This window comes from Phocoena sinus, chromosome 1 (genome assembly GCF_008692025.1).
Source record: "Phocoena sinus isolate mPhoSin1 chromosome 1, mPhoSin1.pri, whole genome shotgun sequence".
NCBI classification, from domain to species: Eukaryota; Metazoa; Chordata; class Mammalia; order Artiodactyla; family Phocoenidae; genus Phocoena; species Phocoena sinus.
Window position 1 is genome coordinate 164,319,974 of NC_045763.1, and position 20,829 is coordinate 164,340,802.

The 20,829-nt window shown below is 44.3% G+C and overlaps 1 protein-coding gene across 2 annotated transcripts in view; it reads left to right on the top strand.

The window, feature by feature from the left end:
* TP53BP2 (tumor protein p53 binding protein 2) overlaps positions 1 to 20,829 on the top strand; it is an 80,595-nt gene that overhangs the window by 11,549 nt on the left and 48,217 nt on the right. The window contains exon 2 of one of the 2 annotated variants that reach the window (XM_032605875.1): positions 5,477 to 5,947. The exons of the other annotated variant lie outside the window; for it this stretch is intronic. The gene's annotated coding sequence lies outside the window, so the exon portion shown is untranslated. The remainder of the gene's footprint in view (positions 1 to 5,476; positions 5,948 to 20,829) is intronic. 2 annotated transcript variants of the gene reach the window in all.

Below are 20,829 nucleotides of genomic sequence, written 5' to 3' on the forward strand. Positions count from 1 at the left end.
CTGCTACTTTACCAAATTCATTGATTAGCTCTAGTAGTTTTCTGGTAGCATCTTTAGGATTCTCTATGTATAGTATCATGTCATCTGCAAACAGTGACAGCTTTACTTCTTCTTTTCCGATTGGGATTCCTTTTATTTCCTTTTCTTCTCTGATTGCTGTGGCTAAAACTTCCAAAACTATGTTGAATAAGAGTGGTGAGAGTGGGCAACCTTGTCTTGTTCCTGATCTTAGTGGAAATGCTTTCAGTTTTTCACCATTGAGGATGATGTTTGCTGTGGGCTTGTCATATATGGCTTTTATTATGTTTAGGAAAGTTCCCTCTATGCCTACTTTCTGGAGGGTTTTTATCATAAATGGGTGTTGAATTTTGTCGAAAGCTTTCTCTGCATCTATTGAGATGATCATATGGTTTTTCTCCTTCAATTTGTTAATATGGTTTATCACATTGATAGATTTGCGTATATTGAAGAATCCTTGCATTCCTGGAATAAACCCCACTTGATCATGGTGTATGATCCTTTTAATGTGCTGTTGGATTCTGTTTGCTAGTATTTTGTTGAGGATTTTTGCATCTATGTTCATCAGTGATATTGGCCTGTAGTTTTCTTTCTTTGTGACATCCTTGTCTGGTTTTGGTATCAAGGTGATGGTGGCTTCGTAGAAGGAATTTGGGAGTGTTCCTCCCTCTGCTATATTTTGGAAGAGTTTGAGAAGGATAGGTGTTAGCTCTTCTCTAAACGTTTGATAGAATTCACCTGTGAAACCATCTGGTCCTGGGCTTTTGTTTGTTGGAAGGTTTTTAATCACAGTTTCAATTTCAGTGCTTGTGATTGGTCTGTTCATATTTTCTATTTCTTCCTGATTCAGTCTTGGCAGGTTGTGCATTTCTAAGAATTTGTCCATTTCTTCCAGATTGTCCATTTTATTGGCATAGAGTTCCTTGTAGTAATCGCTCATGATTTTTTTTATTTCTGCAGTGTCAGTTGTTACTTCTCCTTTTTCATTTCTAATTCTATTGATTTGAGTCTTCTCCCTTTTTTTCTTGATGAGTCTGGCTAGTGGTTTATCTATTTTGTTTATCTTCTCAAAGAACCAGCTTTTAGTTTTATTGATCTTTGCTATTGTTTCCTTCATTTCTTTTTCATTTATTTCTGATCTGATTTTTATGATTTCTTTCCTTCTGCTAGCTTTGGGGTTTTTTTGTTCTTCTTTCTCTAATTGCTTGAGGTGCAAGGTTAGGTTGTTTATTCGAGATGTTTCCTGCTTCTTAAGGTGGGCTTGTATTGCTATAAACTTCCCCCTTAGAACTGCTTTTGCTGCATCCCATAGGTTTTGGGTCGTTGTGTCTCCATTGTCATTTGTTTCTAGGTATTTTTTGATTTCCTCTTTGATTTCTTCAGTGATCACTTCATTATTAAGTAGTGTATTGTTTAGCCTCCATGTGTTTGTATTTTTTAAAGATCTTTTCCTGTAATTGATATCTAGTCTCATGGCGTTGTGGTCGGAAAAGATACTTGATACAATTTCAGTTTTCTTAAATTTACCAAGGCTTGATTTGTGACCCAAGATATGATCTATCCTGGAGAATGTTCCATGAGCACTTGAGAAAAATGTGTATTCTGTTGTTTTTGGATGGAGTGTCCTATAAATATCAATTAAGTCCATCTTGTTTAATGTATCATTTAAAGCTTGTGTTTCCTTATTTATTTTCATTTTGGATGATCTGTCCATGGGTGAAAGTGGGGTGTTAAAGTCCCCTACTATGAATGTGTTACTGTTGATCTCCCCTTTTATGGTTGTTAGTATTTGCCTTATGTATTGAGGTGCTCCTATGTTGGGTGCATAAATATTTACAATTGTTATATCTTCTTCTTGGATCGATCCCTTGATCATTATGTAGTGTCCTTCTTTGTCCCTTTTAATAGTCCTTATTTTAAAGTCTATTTTGTCTGATATGAGAATTGCTACTCCAGCTTTCTTTTGGTTTCCATTTGCATGGAATATCTTTTTCCATCCCCTTACTTTCAGTCTGTATGTGTCTCTAGTTCTGAAGTGGGTCTCTTGTAGACAGCATATATAAGGGTCTTGTTTTTGTATCCATTCAGCCAATCTGTGTCTTTTGGTGGGAGCATTTAGTCCATTTACATTTAAGGTAATTATCGATATGTATGTTCCTATTTCCATTTTATATATTGTTTTGGGTTCGCTACTATAGGTCATTTCCTTCTCTTGTGTTTCGTGTCTAGAGAAGTTCCTTTAGCATTTGTTGTAAAGCTGGTTTGGTGGTGCTGAACTCTCTCAGCTTTTGCTTGTTTGTAAAGGTTTTAATTTCTCCATCAAATGTGAATGAGATCCTTGCTGGGTAGAGTAGTCTTGGTTGCAGGCTATTCTCCTTCAGCACTTTCAGTATGTCCTGCCACTCCCTTCTGGCTTGTAGGGTTTCTGCTGAGAGATCAGCTGTTAACCTTATGGGGATTCCCTTGTGTGTTATTTGTTGTTTTTCCCTTGCTGCTTTTAATATGCTTTCTTTGTATTTAATTTTTGACAGTTTGATTAATATGTGTCTTGGCGTGTTTCTCCTTGTATTTATCCTGTATGGGACCCTCTGTGCTTCCTGGACTTGATTAACTATTTCCTTTCCCATATTAGGGAAGTTTTCAACTATAATCTCTTCAAATATTTTCTCAGTCCCTTTCTTTCTTTCTTCTTCTTCTGGAACCCCTATAATTCGAATGTTGGTGCGTTTCATGTTGTCCCAGAGGTCTCTGAGACTGTCCTCAGTTCTTTTCATTCTTTTTTCTTTATTCTGCTCTGCAGTAGTTATTTCCACTACTTTATCTTCCAGGTCACTTATCCGTTCTTCTGCCTCAGTTATTCTGCTATTGATCCTATCTAGAGTGATTTTAATTTCATTTATTGCATTGTTCATCGTTGCTTGTTTCATCTTTAGTTCTTGTAGGTCCTTGTTAACTGTTTCTTGCATTTTGTCCATTCTACTTCCAAGATTTCGGATCATCCTTACTATCATTATTCTGAATTCTTTTTCAGGTAGATTGCCTATTTCCTCTTCATTTGTTAGGTCTGGTGGGTTTTTATCTTGCTCCTTCATCTGCTGTGTGTTTTTCTGTCTTCTCATTTTGCTTATCTTACTGTGTTTGGGGTCTCCTTTTTGCAGGCTGCACTTTCGTAGTTCCCGTTGTTTTTGATGTCTGTCTCCAGTGGCTAAGGTTGTTTCAGTGGGTTGTGTAGGCTTCCTGGTGGAGGGGACTAGTGCCTGTGTTGTGCTGGATGAGGCTGGATCTTGTCTCTCTAGTGGGCAGGTTCACGTCTGGTGGTGTGTTTTGGGGTGTCTGTGGCCTTATTATGATTTTAGGCAGCCTCTCTGCTAATGGGTGGGGTTGTGTTCCTGTTTTGCTAGTTGTTTGGCATAGGTTGTCCAGCACTGTGGCTTGCTGGTCATTGAGTGAAGCTGGGTGCTGGTGTTAAGATGGAGGTCTCTGGGATATTTCCACCGTTTAATATTATGTGGAGCTGGGAGGTCTCTTGTTGACCAGTGTCCTGAAGTTGGCTCTCCTACCTCAGAGGCAGAGCCCTGACTCCTGGCTGGAGCACCAAGAGCCTTTCATCCACACAGCTCAGAATAAAAGGGAGAAAAAGTAGGGAGAATTAGTAGAAGTATGAGTAAAGAAAGAAGGAAAGGAGGAAAGGAAGGAAGGAAGAAAGAAGCAAAGAAGGAAAGAAAGGAGGGAGGGAGGGAGGGAGGGAGGAAGGAAGGAAGGAGGGAAAGAAGGAAAAAAGACAGAAAGAAAGATGATACAGTAAAAATAAAATAAAGTATAATATAGTTATTGAATTAAAAAATATTTAGAAAAAAAAAAAAAAAGGGACGGATAGAACCTTAGGACAAATGTTGGAAGCAAAGCTATACAGAGAAAATCTTACACAGAAGCATACACATACACCTTCACAAAAAGAGGTAAAGGAGGAAAAAATCATAAATCCTGCTCCCTGAGACCACCTCCTCAATTTGGGGTGATTCGTTGTCTAAAGGAGGGAAGGAAGGAAGGAAAGAAAGAAAGAACGAAGGTAAAGTATAATAAAGTTATTACAATTAAACTTAATTATTAAGAAAAAGAATTTTTAAAAAAAAAGTCATGGACGGATAGAGCCCTAGGACAAATGGTGGAAGCAAGAGTATACAGACAGGATCTCACACAGAAGCATACACGTACACATTCACAAAAAGAGGAAAAGGGAAAAAAATCATAGATCTCGCTCCTAAATTCCACCTCTTCAATTTGGGATCATTCCTTGTCTATTCAGGTATTCCACAATGCGGGGCACATCAAGTTGATTGTGGAGCTTCAATCCGCCGCCTCCGCGGCTGCCGGGAGAGACCTCCCCCTCTCCTCCCTGCTCTCACAGCTCACAGGAGCTCAGCTTTGTACCCGGCCCTGCCCCTGCGCACAGATCGCTGGAGGGCGTCTGTTTTTTTGCTCAGACAGGACAGGGTTAAAGGAGCCGCTGATTCGGGAGCTCCGGCTCACTCAGGCCGGGGGTTGGGGGATGGGGGAAGGAGGGGCACTGCGTGCGGGGTGGGCCTGCGGCAGCAGAGGCGGCGTGACGCTGCGGCAGAGGCTGGCGTGACGCTGCACCAGCATGAGACCCGCCGTGCGTACTCCCGGGGAAGCTGTCCCCGGATCCCGGGAACCCGGCAGTGGCGGCCTGCACAGGCTCCGCGGAAGAGGGGCGCGGAGAGTGACCTGTGCTCGCACACAGCCCCCCTGGTGGCGGCAGCAGCAGCCCCAGCGTCTCCCGCCCGTCTCTGGGGTCCGCGGTTTCAGCCGCGGCTCGCGCCCGTCTCTGGGGCTCGCGCTTCCCGCCGCGGCTCGCGCCCGTCTCGGGGGCTCGCGCCCTCAGCCGCGGCTCGCGCCCGTCTCTGGGGTTCGCGCTTTTAGCCGCGGCTCGCGCCCGTCTCTGGAGTTCCTTTAAGCAGCGCTCTTAAACCCCTCTCCTCGCGCACCAGGAAACAAAGAGGGAAGAAAAAGTCTCTTGCCTCTTCGGCCGGTGCAGGCTTTTCCCCGAACTCCCTCCCGGCTAGTCGTGGTGCACTAACCCCTTCAGGCTATGTTCAAGCCGCCAACCCCAGTCCTCTCCCTGAGCTCCGTCCAAAACCAAAACCCGAGCCTCAGCTCGCAGCCCCGCCCGCCCCGGCGGGTGAGCAGACAAGCCACTCGGGCTGGTGAGTGCCGGTCAGCACCGATCGTCTGTGCAGGAATCTCCCCGCTTTGCCCTCCGCACCCGTCGCTGTGCACTACTCCGCGGTCCCGAAACTCCCCCCTCTGCCTCCCACAGTCTCCGCCCGCGGAGGGGCTTCCTAGTGTGTGGAAACTTTTCCTCCTTCACAGCTCCCTCCCACTGGTGCAGGTGCCGTCCTTATTCTTTTGTCTCTGTTTTTTCTTTTGCCCTACCCAGTTACGTGGGGAGTTTCTTGCCTTTTGGGAGGTCTGAGGTCTTCTGCCAGCCTTCAGTAGGAGTTCTGTAGGAGTTGTTCCACGTGTGGATGTATTTCTGGTGTATCCGTGGGGAGGAAGGCGATCTCCGCGTCTTACTCTTCCGCCATCTTCAAGGTCCCCGATTTCGGCCTTTTTGTGTCAAGATAGACTTCCAGAATATTTTGCCTCTCAGTGGGCAGTGGAAGTGATTGAAAGACTCAAAACGCAGAACAAGTCAGCACTTCAAACCCAGCACCCACCGTGGAGGTGGAGTAAATAGTGTGTTTGCTTTGTGCTGAATGGAAGAGCAGCTACCTCCTCACTGCTCAGCCGGCCTTCCTTCGGGATCGAGGGGCAGTTCTGGAAGATCTGCTCACCACCTCGCACGTGCTCCCAGGGACCCTGCATTAGGACTGTTTGTGGGGCCTGATCCGTTTTCCTTTCGCTCACGGTAAGTTGCACCTTCTTGTATATTGCCGTCCACCACCTGCTCTGTGCCATCTGACTTTGCCATAATCCCCTGTGTGTGTAACACAAGTTTTGTACGTTGTAGCTTTCTACGGCGCAGCTGCGGCTCACCGGTTGAAAAGTGACCTGTCTCTTCTGTTTGTCCTCCCACCTTCCTGTTTCAGCAGTTCCAGGATTGCAGTGAGGATAGCATGCTAGGTTTCCTCATGCCTTTACGTGTGATGTTTTTCTGCCTGGATGGCCCTCTTCCTGCTTGTCTTACTCATCCTGCAGTTTTCGGTTCAGTAGTACTCCTTGAAAGGAGTGCTTTTTTTCCCTGTTCTCACTGCACGTCATCTGAATCTCCACCAGGAAGTTCTCCCGTTGTCACATGTATGCTGTGCCCCTGTGTTGCTCTGTGTGCTGCTTGAGTGTGTGGCCGGTCCTCTCGTCTTTGTGTTTCTAACGCAGAGCACAGTGTTTGACACACTGTGGGCATTTAATAAATGTTGTTTGGGTGATGAATATTATTATTTTTGATTTTCTTTGGTGAGGGTAGTTCTTGCCTATTTAAATTTGTGTCCATAGTTGGGTTTTAAGCTTTCCCAGAGATGAAATCTTTGAAAATGGAGGACCACTTCCATAGCAAAGTGCGAGGTAGAAAGGAAAGAAGTAGAAGCAGTGGGTTGGTTGTACTCATGGCATCATGGATGGATCTTAAAAATACACTGCTTACAGGGAACTCTACTCAATACTCTGTAATGACCTATATGGGAAAAGAATCTAAAACAGAGTTGGATATAGGGCTTCCCTGGTGGCACAGTGGTTGAGAATACCCCTGCCAAGGCAGGGGACATGGGTTCAATCCCTGGTCCGGGAAGATCCCACACGCTGCAGAGCAGCTAAGCCCGTGCACCACAGCTACTGAGCCTGTGCTCTGGAGCCCGTGAGCCACAACTACTGAGCCACGTGCCACAACTACCGAAGTCCGCGTGCCTAGAGCGCGTGCTCCGTAATGAGAAGCCACCGCAACGAGAAGCCCATGCACTGCAACAGAGTAGCCCCCGCTCGCCGCAACTAGAGAAAGCCCACGCACAGCAGCAAAGACCCAACACAGCCAAAAATAAATAAATTAAAAAAAAAAAGTGGATATATGTGTATATATAATTGATTCTCTTTACAGTACAGCAGAAACTAACACAACGTTGCAAATCAACTATACTCCAATGAAAACTATTAAAAAATACGGTGCTTAGTGAATAAAAGCAAAAGATAGAATGAGGTCTGTAACAGTATCTTTATGTAAAACAAGACACATGCCTACAAAACAGCAGTACTCAGTTTTGGAGAAAGCATAGTAACCAACGTTAAGCTTACAGAATGGTTGAGATGGTGAGATGGAGAATGAACTAGTTGAATATATGTTTTTAGTTCTTTTACTTTGTTGTTTGTCTATGACAGACATTTAAAGCAGAGTAGCCTAAAGCTTCGGTGGAATTTCAAATCTGTCTAAATCAGGCTTCAGGCATAGTTGAAAAGGAGAGACAAGATTTCTTAGGTTTTCCCAAAGTTAGCAGAATGCTTTGTTTTCTTCACTTGAGACACTGTCTGGCTCTGAGAAAGCTCTGTTTGAAGTTATACCATGTGTTCGCGTATAAACGCTTCTCATGCCTGATGACGTGAACATGCTCTCTTCATGTCCGTCTCCTGTTCACGTTCCCATCTTCTGGGGAACTTTGAGTCTTCGAACCACAGTGTTATTGGTTCAGTTGAACAAACACGTTTTACTGATTTGCTATGTGTAGTATTTTGCAGGGGGAGGAGAAAAACTGGGAGGAGGAAGCATTTAAGGACCAAAACCCCTGTCCCAAAGGAATTTATATATCAGTGAGACAGAAAAGACAGGGATCCAAACAACTGTGGTGTGAGTGGTTGTATGGGAAGCAAAGAGAAAGTTTACTTCCGGCTGGAGGTGTGTATGTGTGGGAGGGACCGGGTTGGAGGCAGTTTTATGGCTTGGAATTATTCGAGAAGGATAGGGATGACTTTGACACTAAGAATAGGGTGGAGGAAACGTGAGCTATGCTAGGGAGGGAAGTGAGGAAAAGAGTGGGTTTTCTAGATTTCTCATTTGGTGATTTGAGGCCCTAACTGTGGGGCAGATAATTTAAAATGCGTTTTGGGTCTTAGTATTTCTTTCTTTTTTTTAAACAAATTTATTTATTTAGTTTTGGTGCATTGGGTCCTTGTTGCTGTGCGCGGGCTTTCTTTTAGTTGTGGTGAGCGGGGGCTACTCTTCGTTATGGTGAGCGGGCTTCTGATTGCTGTGACTTCTCTTGTTGCGGAGCACGGGCTCTAGGCACGCAGGCTTCAGTAGTGGCACGCGGGCTTAGTTGCTCTGCAGCACGTGGGATCTTCCTGGACCAGGGCTCGAACCCGTTTCCCCTGCATTGGTAGGCAGATTCTTTTTTTTTTTTTTTTTTTTGGTACGCGGGCCTCTCACTGCTGTGGCCTCTCCCGTTGCGGAACACAGGCTCCGGACGCGCAGGCTCAGCGGCCATGGCTCACGGGCCCAGCCGCTCCGCGGCATGTGGGATCTTCCCAGACCGGGGCACGAACCCGTGTTCCCTGCATCGGCAGGCGGACTCTCAACCACTGTGCCACCAGGGAAGCCCCTGGGTCTTAGTATTTCTTGAAATTGACCAGAAATTCCTTGAAATTCAAAATATGCAAAGACAAATAGCATTGTTTATGAATCTGATTTTTAAAATTGAAGTATAATTGATGTTCCGTATTATGTAAGTTACAGGTATAAAAGTCTGTGATGTTTTGACATTGTCACTGGGTTAACCATCGGCGTTATAATAGTTAATATACACTGTACAGATTAAGGTGCACTGCTGTTATCTGTTGGTGAAACAACTAATGCTTTACTTTATTTACAACACGTTACCCAGAAACTTAGCTTCATGTTACGTCCCTGCTTATAACCCCCTAATGCAGTGGTTCTCAAACTTCAGTGGGATTGCTGAGCCCCACCCCAAGGTTTTCTGAGTCAGGAGGTCTAGGCAGGGGCCGAGACTTTCTATTTCTGACAAGTTCCCAGGTGATGCTGATACTGTTGGTCTGGGGACCACACCTTGAGAACCACTCTAGTGACTTTTCTCCCTCATTCTTCAGGCCGCATCCCTTATTCTTGACCTACAAGGCCCTGCATCAGCTGTTCGCCTCTCTGCCCTCGCCCACACATGCCTGTGTTCCTGATACGCTGGCCTTCTTTGTGGTCGTGCAACAGGCCAGGCCCGTCCCCGTCTCAGGGCCGCGTCGCATGGAATGTCGTCCCCGGATGTGTCGAGTGGCCGGCTCCTTCAGCCTCAGTTCAGCTGCCCCTCACCAGATGCCTCCCCCAGCCGTGATTGGCTGCCTCCTCTCATCACCTGCATCACTTTCTGTCACGTCACCTTAGACACCATCTGCTCACTTGTCTATCATCAGTCTCTTCTTCCCGCCCCAAAGAGTGCAGGCTTTCCCATCACTGTTCCCAGTGTGACACTGGTTCTCGGTAAATCCTAATGGATGAGTGCATGAAAGATGTTGCAGTCAACAAGGAGTTGGGATTGAGAGGAAACTGAAGGAGGAACTTCTTCACAGTGACTGACGTTGATGGGATAGGACTCAGTCTCAGGGGAGGTGACTGTTCTGTTGACGTAAGATGAAGTGCTTATGTAATCAGATACCTAAGACCAGCTAGTTTTTAGTATGTAATGAATTTTTCCCGCAATTAAAGTAACCACTTCATATGTGCTGTGTCATTTTCCCCAGAATGGTAATTATCTCAGAAAATGATTGGGTACTCTAGGTAACACTGAATGAATGGCTAGGATATCCCATATGTGATGAACTTTTTTTTTTTTTTTTTTTTTTGCGGTACGTGGGCCTCTCACTGTTGCGGCCACTCCCGTTGTGGAGCACAGGCTCCAGACGCGCAGGCTCAGCGGCCGTGGCTCACGGGCCCAGCCGCTCCGCGGCATGTGGGATCTTCCCAGATCGGGGCACAAACCCGTATCCCCTGCATCGGCAGGTGGACTCTCAACCACTGCGCTACCAGGGAAACCCTGTGATGAACTTTTTTAACAGTACTGTTCAAATTGGTATTGAGACGAATGTGTCATTGATTTCTAGATTCTACTCACTTGCTATTGTGACCAAAGAAATAGCTTATGATGTAAAAAAAAAAATCCATTGAATATGATTTTATAATTTTTTTTTATGTAACTCAGATATCTCATAGAAACTGATGGACTGATGTTTAAAATATTCCATGCTAAAAAGGCAGTACATGTGGTGTATGAGTGGTACATTTAGTGTAGAAGTAGGTTTAAATGTCATTGATCTTTAATACAACATTAGTAGATGTAACTCATGGTAATTGATGAAGATTTAATAAAGCAGTTTAATGGCCTCGAGAGTAAACTCTAGGCAGGAGAGACGGCTCAGAAGTCATAATAGGCCTCTGTAAGCAGTGATCATCAGATAACTGTAATAAGGTTGGACTGATCATCAGGGAGGCTGGAGAGCATCTCTCTGAGGGAAAGGACTCAAAGCTGTAGTGTCCCCGCTGCTCCTGAGGGAGGCTCCACAGAGACCTCTGTTGGGTTGCCCACTGAGATGGGGGGAGAGGCGGAAGGGCCGACCAGGCTGGGATAACTGGGGTAACGGGACAGCACACTTCCTACAGAAGGCCGGCAGCCCAGCCCACCTCTAGGGCGGAGTGTGTCCAAGATAGGGAGCCAAGTGAGCCACCGAGTGTTTCGGTGCACGCTCCCTGCCAGCAGAGCGACCACGGGAGCAGACAGCCGGAACTCCGAGGGGCAGGACGCTGAAAACCCCGGAAGATCGGAGCTCTCTGCATCTCATTTCTAACCCCCTTCCAGGGTTGTAAGCCGTAGTTGGGCTGAATGGCTCTGTGCGTTTGAGAGATTGAAAGAAGCTTTGGTTGTTGCTATGTCTTAATCAAATCCCCTTTCTGTATGTATGAGTGTTAAGAGAGGTTGTTTTTCTTGACCAGTTATAGGAAGCCTAGTGGCAGCATCCTCTTCTAGAAGGAAGTCTGGGGGCTTCCTTCATTCATTACATTCTTTCTCCACAGAGGAATTATTAAATACAAAACCCATCTTGACTTTAATCTCACTACGAGCATTATTACCTGGCTGTCCCTGTGGTGAGTTTCCTGTGAGTTGTAAGATTGGGGAGGATTTATGTCACTCTTTTTACAGATTGTTCATTTTTCTCTAAAGGACAATTTTTTTCTCCTCTTACATTCTTTTTTTTTTTTTTCCCTCTTAGGTAAACCTAAGCAATTTGAGTTTTTGTAAATCAAAGCTCTGAAGGTGTTATTGCAAAGGTTAATTTCCTTTCTCTGACAGGGAACGTCTTAAATCTTAATTCTTTTTTTCTTTCTGTGGAACTTCACATGGTTTTTTCAATCAAAGGAATAAACTTTGGCCTCTGACACAAGTACATTTCTTGTAAATGCACCGGCCAGTTTTTTTTTTTTTTTAATTTCCTCTTGGAAAAGTCTTCCAAATTTTAATCTGAAATAATCCCTCTTTGAAATGAGTCATTCTTGTGTTAATAGCATAACATTATAGTTACAGTGAATACATGTCCTGTAAAAATGGAACTCTTAAAAATAAATCTTTGGGGCTTCCCTGGTGGCACAGTGGTTGAGAGTCCGCCTGCCGATGCAGGGGACGCGGGTTCGTGCCCCGGTCCGGGAATATCCCACATGCCACGGAGCGGCTGGGCCCGTGAGCCATGGCCGCTGAGCCTGCGCGTCCGGAGCCTGTGCTCTGCAACGGGAGAGGCCACGACAGTGAGAGGCCTGCGTACCGCAAAAAAAAAAAATCTTTGATCTATTCTTTTTAAGTGAAAATTGTCTGTGACTTTGGATCACTTTGGAAGGAAAGGCAAACCTTCCTTCAGACATGACGGGTGTGAATTACTGTGCACAGCGTGTGGGGAGGTGTGGCCTGGCCCAGCTTAACGTAGTGTTTGATCTTTCCCTAAATCTTCTTTCTCTTCAGATTGATCACTTTAAGAATCGAACCACATTTACTATTTCTACTGAAATATTTTCACATTGTTTTATCACAGTTTGTATTGTGTTGTGTACTTTTAAATTGTAAATTACTGTAAAAATATATTAACATTGAGATTTACCAAATTTAAAGTGACATCTATACCCTATCTCCTAATACACGGATTTCACTTACGTATTCCATACAAGTCAGTTCCTGTGTCCATATGTTTTAGACTTTTTTTTAAATTTATTTTTGGCTGCGTTTGGTCTTTGTTGCTGCGCGTGGGCTTTCTCTAGTTGCGGTGAGCGGGGGCTACTCTTCGTTGCGGTGCGCGGGCTTCTCATTGTGGTGGCTTCTCTTGTTGCGGAGCACGGGCTCTAGGCGCGCGGGCTTCAGTAGTTGTGGCTCACGGGCTCTAGAGTGCAGGCTCAGTAGTTGTGGCGCACGGGCTTAGTTGCTCCGCGGCATGTGGGATCTTCCCAGACCAGGGCTCGAACCCGTGTCCCCTGCATTGGCAGGCGGATTCTTAACCACTGCACCACCAGGGAAATCCCCAGATGTTTTAAATGGTTACAATCTACCACTTAATATTACTGTTTTATAACTTTATCTTACCATTTTTCTAACACTATACTTACAGTAGTTGGTAGCTGGGTCATAGTCCTTCCAGCAGTTGTATTTTAGCTTACTTTTCCTTGCTTAACTTACGGGATATTTAGTTTTCTATCTTGCTGTTTATTGATCGAGCACCGTAGTGAAAATCTTCAGGCATTTAGAGTTTTTCTTCATTTTATTTATTTCTCTAGGGATAATTCATGAGGTATACATAAATTTATGGTTTTTGATACATGATTCATTTTACTTTCTAAACGGGATTTTTTTTTTTTTTTTTTTTTTTTGCGGTACGCGGGCCTCTCACTGTTGTGGCCTCTCCCGTTGCGGAGCACAGGGTCCGGACGCGCAGGCTCAGCGGCCATGGCTCACGGGCCCAGCCGCTCCGCGGCATGTGGGATCTTCCCGGACCGGGGCACGAACCCGCGTCCCCTGCATCGGCAGGCGGACTCTCAACCACTGCGCCACCAGGGAAGCCCTCTAAACGGGATTTTTAACAATTTTTAGTACCATCATTATGTCTTTGAATGAATCACTTTCTCACAACCTCATCTCTGTTAGATCTTATCTTTTAACAGAAGACTAATTAATAGTTGTAAGTGATGCCTTGTTGTTTTAATTTAATTTATCCTCCCACCCCCAAGTTTTACCATTTGTATTGCCCTATGTGATCTGTCTGTTATAGCCTCTGCCCTTAAGTATACTCTAGATTTGACTCCTGTTGTTTGTTGGGTAATCTATTCTCTTTGTGGCTCATACTATAAAAAAATGAAGTTCTTGATTTACAAGTTGGAAAGAAGTTAACGGTTGATGTCTGTATGTCACTGAGAAGGGCTGACCAGCTTTTAAGGGAAGAAAAGCCATCTCCTCTGTTCCATCCAAGCTAGACGTCATGAGCATTTTCAGATGCCCCAGCAATTTATTGTCCTCGTAGCTGCAGGTGCAGCTGTAAAGGCTCATGTGTTGTTTTGATCTGATTATTGCTGCACTGTTTATGATGAAGTTAATTTACCTCACAAGTTCCCAGGAACACATTTGTGAGTCAGTGAGAATAACCGGAATTCTCACGGCAGCCTCCCAGGGGATTTAACTCTAGGGAACTCCATTTTCCTTGCTTCCATATGGGAAAGAAGCTAAGGAAGTCACCTCTATTTTCTTGAGAATATGGTGTTTTAAAAAATCTGGGGCTTCCCTAGTGGCGCAGTGGTTGAGAGTCCGCCTGCTGATGCAGGGGACACGGGTTTGTGCCCCGGTCCAGGAGGATCCCACGTGCCGCGGAGTGGCTGGGCCCGTGAGCCATGGCCACTGAGCCTGCGCGTCCAGAGCCTGTGCTCCGCAACGGGAGAGGCCACAACAGTGAGAGGCCTGCGTACCGCAAAAAAAAAAAAAAAAAAAAGTCTGAAGCGTCAGGAAAAGATGGAATTTTGGAAGTAAGGTTACTATAGATTATTATTTTTATATTATTTCTTAATGCTTTCCATTAATTTATGCCTCTTTGTTGAAACCTCAGTTTACCTCAGATCACATTCATCTTTCTCTTTTCTGAATTTCCATTTTACCTACAGCCTCACTCATGAAATTTGGTACTAAATTGTTCTCTAATCTTTTCATGAGTAAATTTTATTTCTTTTAAGATATTTTTATATTTCTCACATAGTAAGTATGTAGTAGGCATTTTTAATTGTGATATAATTCACAGACCATAAAATTCACCCTACAGAGTATATAATTCAGTAGGGTTTTTTTTTTTTAGTATATTCACAAGGTTATCACCACTAATTCCAGAACATTTTTATCACCCCAGAGAGAAACTCCATCCTCCAGAGTCACTCCCTATTCTGCCTGCCCCCCAGCCGCTGCTAAACATTAATCTACTTTTTGTCCCTATGGATTTGAATTTTCTGGATGTTTCTTTTTGTGTCTGGCTTCTGTCACTTAGCATAATGTTCCCAAGGTTCATCTATGTGTAGTATGCATCAGTACTTCATTCCTTTTATGGCTGAATAATATTCCATTCTAATGGACATTTAAGATATATTTCTTGATTGTTTATTTTTAGTCCCCGGCTAAAGTTAAGGCAGTATGGTAACCCTAGAAAAGCATTGTCAGACAGATATTTATTTGCCTTATTACATATCTCACAGCAAGGGCCCAGGGAATAAAAATGGTACTTTATGTTTATCTTACTAATTTCATTATTGATTCCTTAAAAAATCAGTTTTAGGGCTTCCCTGGTGGCGCAGTGGTTGAGAGTCCGCCTGCCGATGCAGGGGACACGGGTTCGTGCCCCGGTCCGGGAGGATCCCATGTGCCGCGGAGCGGCTGGGCCCGTGAGCCATGGCCACTGAGCCTGCGTGTCCGGAGCCTGTGCTCCGCAATAGGGGAGGCCACAACAGTGAGAGGCCCCTGTACCGCAAAAAAAAAAAAAAAAAAAAAAAAAAAAAATCAATTTTATTATCCAAGTGATGTTTAATCATTCTAGAAAACTTAAGCATAGATAAGCTCCCGCAAATTTATTTCTTAATCTTATCACCAAGGCATAACTACTGTTAATTTGGTGAATTTAATTCCAGGCCTTTTTTTTTTTTTTGCATGTATTACATGTATGTATACACATATATTTTTCCATTTGTATAGTAAGATATGGTGAATACTGTTTTGTAATAAAACAATACATAACTGACACATTTTTGAAAGTTTTGCTCTTTGTGCTTTTTCCTTCTAAAATGTTTCGGTATCAGATGCTGAAAACTTCTAAGATTTAGCAGTTTTATTTTTTATCATTAAAGATCATGAATTCTTGGCCACAGTTGTTTTCAGAAGGACTTAGTTGATAGAATAGCTAAAATTTCTTTCTTTAGTAAGTTTTCAACATGCTGATAAAACTGCTTCATCAAAATGAAATAAAAACAGCTTCATCTTGATTTTGTTTTATTTTTTAGGTAATTAAATTACATTTTGAAGAATTCTTTTATCTTTTGTAGCACAGTACCCTTATGAAACAAAGATGAAAGGAAAGTAGCAATATAAAGAGCATGTGTGCCTACTTTTTCTCACGTTAACATGATGGATTAGTTTAACCAGCCCTCTGTTTTGACCCTCTTCTCTTTTTTCTTTACCGTCTTCTTTTATTTTTTAAAATATTCTTTTCTATTATGGTTTATCCCAGGAGATTGGATATAGTCCCCTGTGCTATTCAGTAGGACCTTGTTGTTTATCCACTCTAAGTGTAATAGTTTGCATCTACTAACCCCAAACTTCCAGTCCATCCATCCCCCGACCCTGCCACTTGACAACCCCATCTTTTTTCTTTTTTGTTCCTTTTCCAAGTAAAGAAGAGAATTGATACTTATTGAGAAAATGCCCGTTTCACTTTCTCTATAAAATTTGAAATAGTTATAAATTATCAGTAAAGCCCATAATTGTGGGCAGATTATAATGAAAAGATTTTAAATTATAAGTGATATATAAATGCAAGTGATATTTAACCTTTATAACGTGGGGACATACTTAAAGTCTATAAATTTAAAGATGGGTGAAGTGAGTTTTAAAGGTTGATTTCAAGTGGTGTGATGCTTTGTGTTCTAATCAGAATCTTCTAGGGGGAAGTGTAGCAATTATAGGTATTATGGCCATCAGGAGCAGCTGGGCCCGGTGGGTGGTCCCTCTCCCCCACCCCTTCTCTGGTGTGGATGGGAAGACACTGCACATGAGCTGTCATACTGTCATGGCTCAAAGACACCTCTTCCAGCTATATTGCTGTCACCACGCTGTGGTGTCCAATTAAGAAATCTTCAAAATAAAGGTAAACTATCCTTGTAACTTAAAAGTAAAATCACTACAACAAAGAAAATAAGTGAGAACGGGACTGCTTTGGCCAAGCCTAGCATGAAGTGTCTGTGGGTTCTCCGGACGCAGATCACCGCTGGGCAGCCTAGGGAGCAGGCAGTGGCTAGAGATACAGATTCAGCATCACCAACATCATTTCCTCTTGACTGGATCATTCCATCCATTAAAGCGTCCTGTAAAAACTCCATGTTGAAATAAAGAAGAAACAAAGCACCCCTTTCACTCTGTCTCCTTCCATCTGTGGCTCCGTTTTTTCCGTCTTTCTGTTCTGAGTCTCTGCATCCTTCCCTCAGGTTCTCAGCCTGTCTCAACCAGGCCTTCAATCTCATTCCTCAGACAGCGCTGTTCAAGGCGCCCAGCAGCCTCCATCTTGCCGAGCCTGGGGAACGGTCCTCAGCCCTCGTTTCTGAGATCTCTAAGCTTCATCTGAAACACTGTCTTTACTTGGTCTCTGGTACTCCACACTCCTTTGGGTTTCTTTCTGGTTTTTTTGTGGATGGATCTTTCCCAGTCCTTTGCTGGATCCTTGTTCTCTGTAGGACTTCTGGACGAGACCCCTGACTTGTGGGCCCTTCCCCAGCCCGTTCCACCTTCCTCATCTCAGTAAGTCACACTACTCCTAACTCGGTTGCTTAGACACCAAATCCACGTTCACTCTAATTTCTCTCTACACTCACATCCCATGTTCTGTCCATTAGGCAAGTCTTGCTGGCTCTGCTTCAAAATATAACCCCAATCCAGCCATTTTTCACTACCTTTGCTGTTCCCTGCAGTCTGTGCCACATTTCCTCTTAATTGGTCTTCCGTGCCTGTCCCCCTGTAGTCTATTCATATAGTAGCCAGAGTGATTTTTTAAAAAAATGACACAAAAATGACTTCAATACCCCTGTTCAGAATCCTCCAGTGACTTCTTTTTTTTTTAAAAATTGAGATATGATTTACGTACCACCATTCTGAAGTATCCGATTCAGTGGTTTTTAGTGTGTTTACAAGATGGTACAACCATCACCACTAATTCCAGAACATTCTCATCACCCCAAAAAGAAGCCCTGTACCTCTGAGCAGTCACTCCCCCAGCCCTGGCAACCACTAATCTACTTTTTGTCTCTAATGATTTGCCTCCAATGGTCTCTTAGATAAAAATCCAAATTCCTTGCTCTGGCCTTTGAACAGTGGTTCTCAGCTTGTGGTTTCCAGGGCAGCAGGTATCAGCATCACGGGGCAGCTCATGAGAAATGCAGCATCTCAGTCCCCATCCTGGATCTACTGAATCAGAAACTCTGAAGGTGGGACCTAGCCATCCATAGTTAAAGACCCTCTCTCCGCACCACATCTTGAGGACCAGTGGCCTCTAAGGTCTTGTATCATCTGCCCTCTTTGAATTGAACTCCTATAATCCTTTCCTCTTGCTCTCTCTACAGTGACCTTCCTCTTCCACAAATGTGACAAACTTGATTCCTCCTCAGGGCCTTTACATCTGCTATTCCCTCTGCTTGGGATATTCTTTTCCTATATCGTGTGTTCTCATTCTGTTTCGATTGTGGCTCAAGGACCCTCTCTAACCACATAGAGGTTGAAGTGATTGAGTTTGAGCATGGCCTGTCTCTACCCTGCTTTATGCCCCAGGAGGTTGACTTCTATAAACCACATGAATGGCCTCCCTTGCTGTCCGGCTTCTAGTTGGGTTTGTCCAGTGGGGAGTGGTAGGATGGATGATATAAGAAGAAGGGAGCCAGGTTGGGGTATTTATTCCTCTGGGCTGGCTGAGTCCTCTCCACACAGCGTGCTGTCTCTCTCTCTTGAATTTTGTGCTGTGTGCTATAATAACTATTTAGTGAAGATGATTTCTACATTAGAACTTAAACCATAAAATAGATGGCCTATAGGGAATTCCCTGGTGGTCCAGTGGTTAGGGCTCAGTGCTCTCACTGCCGAGGCCCCATGTTTGATCCCTGGTTGGGGAACTAAAATCCCACAAGCTGGGCGGTGTGGCAAAAAGAAAAAAAACAAAAATAGATGGCCTATATATCTTTCATGAATGAAAAGAATGTTGAAACAGAAGTAGGAGGACGTAGCATGATGTAAGCTTGAAGAAATGAGGAGAGGAAACTAATTTCTGTCAGTGCGTGTAGCTGTGCTGTATACTATCTGCTCTACCATCTGTCAATACCCGAGGGAACACTTACTCTGAAAATAAATCAGGTGAATCTGTCAAGTGCAATAACAGCTACTGGACGTATTCATTCATAAACACATACTTACTGTGTGCTTGTCACAGACCAGGCACAGATCAAGGGGCCGAGGATATTGTATGGAACAGAAAAAGCCCTGGACTTCGTGGAGCTTATGTTCTAGCAGGGAAGACAGATATTAAAAGCAAGTGATGGGCTTCCCTGGTGGCGCAGTGGTTGAGAATCTGCCTGCCGATGCAGGGGACACAGGTTCGAGCCCTGGTCTGGGAAGATCCCATATGCCAAGGAGCAACTAGGCCCGTGAGCTATAGCTACTGAGCCTGCGCGTCTGGAGGCTGTGCTCCACAACAAGAGAGGTTGCAACAGTGAGAGGCCCGCGCACCACGATGAAAAGTGGCCCCCGCTTGCCGCAACTAGAGAAAGCCCTTGCACAGAAATGAAGACCCAACACAGACAAAAAATAAATTAATTAAAAAAAAAAAAAAAAAAAAGCAAGTGAAATAAATATAATATTTGGTATGATGGTCACTGTGCCAAGGAGAGACAGTGGAGACGCACGTGTGTGCGCACGTGTGAGCACGGTGGTGGGATTTTAGGCAGGATGGCCAGGGAAGGCCTCTCTGGGAAGGCAGTGTTGGAGTATAAAGACGTGCGGAGATGAGGGGGCAGGCGGTGCTGGCACACAGGGAAGAACATTTGTTGGGGAAGGTCATTAAGAAGGCGTGACCACAGGTTTGACCTGCAAGCTGGACCCCGGCTTGGAGGCCGTGCACTCACTTTCCTGTCCTTGGAATGTGCGCCCCACCTGCCTTCCCCCGAGCTCGAAGCTGCCCAAGGACGCAGCCTGGAGACTGAACCCAGATAAAGCCTCTCCATAAGCTTTTTTTAAAAAATTTATTTATTTAATTTATTTATTTTTGGTTGCATTGGGTCTTCGTTGCTGCGCACGGGCTTTTCTCTGGTTGCTGCGAGCGGGGCCTACTCTTCATTGCAGTGCGCGGGCTTCTCATTGCGGTGGCTTCTCGTTGCGGAGCACGGGCTCTAGGCACACGGGCTTCAGTAGTTGTGGCACGTGGGGTCAGTAGTTGTGGCTCGCGGGCTCTAGAGCGGAGGCTCAGTGGTTGTGGCGCACGGGCTTAGTTGCTCTGCAGCATGTGGGATCTTCCCGGACCGGGGCTCGCACCTGTGTCCCCTGCATTGGCAGGTGGATTCTCATCACTGCGCCACCAGGGAAGTCCCCCCTCATTAGCTTTCAATGCTCTTAAATTTAAACACCTTCATCCAGATTTTTTATTTTTGGTCCTTAGTGGGAGGATCGTTTGAATAAGGTGCTGTTGTCTTATGTAATAGCCTTTTATTTGTTGATACAGTATGTTTCGTATATATACTGTATACTAACTATTTCTGTCATTTAATGAATGCCTCTAGGTCTCATATTTACGAAGAAAACAGTTACTATGTTTGAAGTGTTGAACTTCAAAGAAAGTATTGGTGTGGGTAGGGAATATTGACGAGGAGTACAGTTTAATACTGAAGTGTAAATTATTTATCTCTCTCGTTAAATGCACTGTATATGTATCCAGAGCAGCAGCAGGGTGGAAACCTGTGTTCATTTTGTGTAACAGTTTGAAAGTGTTGACTAAGTTGAGGCCTAGAACTATGTATCTATCTTTATGTAGCACAGTTGATCAGAATGTGAAGAACCTGATAACAGTTAGCCTGAAAGCTTCTGAGCTCATCCTGGCAAATTCTAGTTTTGGTTTTATATATTTTACTGTTTCAACATTATCCACTTAAACTCTTTTTTTTCTGGGTTACCCTCTAGCTGTAATGGGTACGCTTCTCATGTTTTCTAGTCTTGGGGGTTACTTTCTATGCTACACATGTTTATGTGAGTTAAAGAGTTTTGGTTGCAGGAAGTGGAGACTTGGCTTACCTTAAGAACTCATGGTTTTAGTGCAGGGAGGAGGTGGGAAGCCCCCGGGGGCTGAGCCTGCTGACCCAGTGGGCCGTCTTCTCTTACGCATGTCATCTTCTCCCCTTACTTGGACCGGATCCTTGAGGCACCCAGTCTGCTGTTTTAGCCAGTTTCCGTCATAGTTTCCATGAGGCACTGCCTTCCCCCTCCTTCCCCCCTTACCCACCCCCCC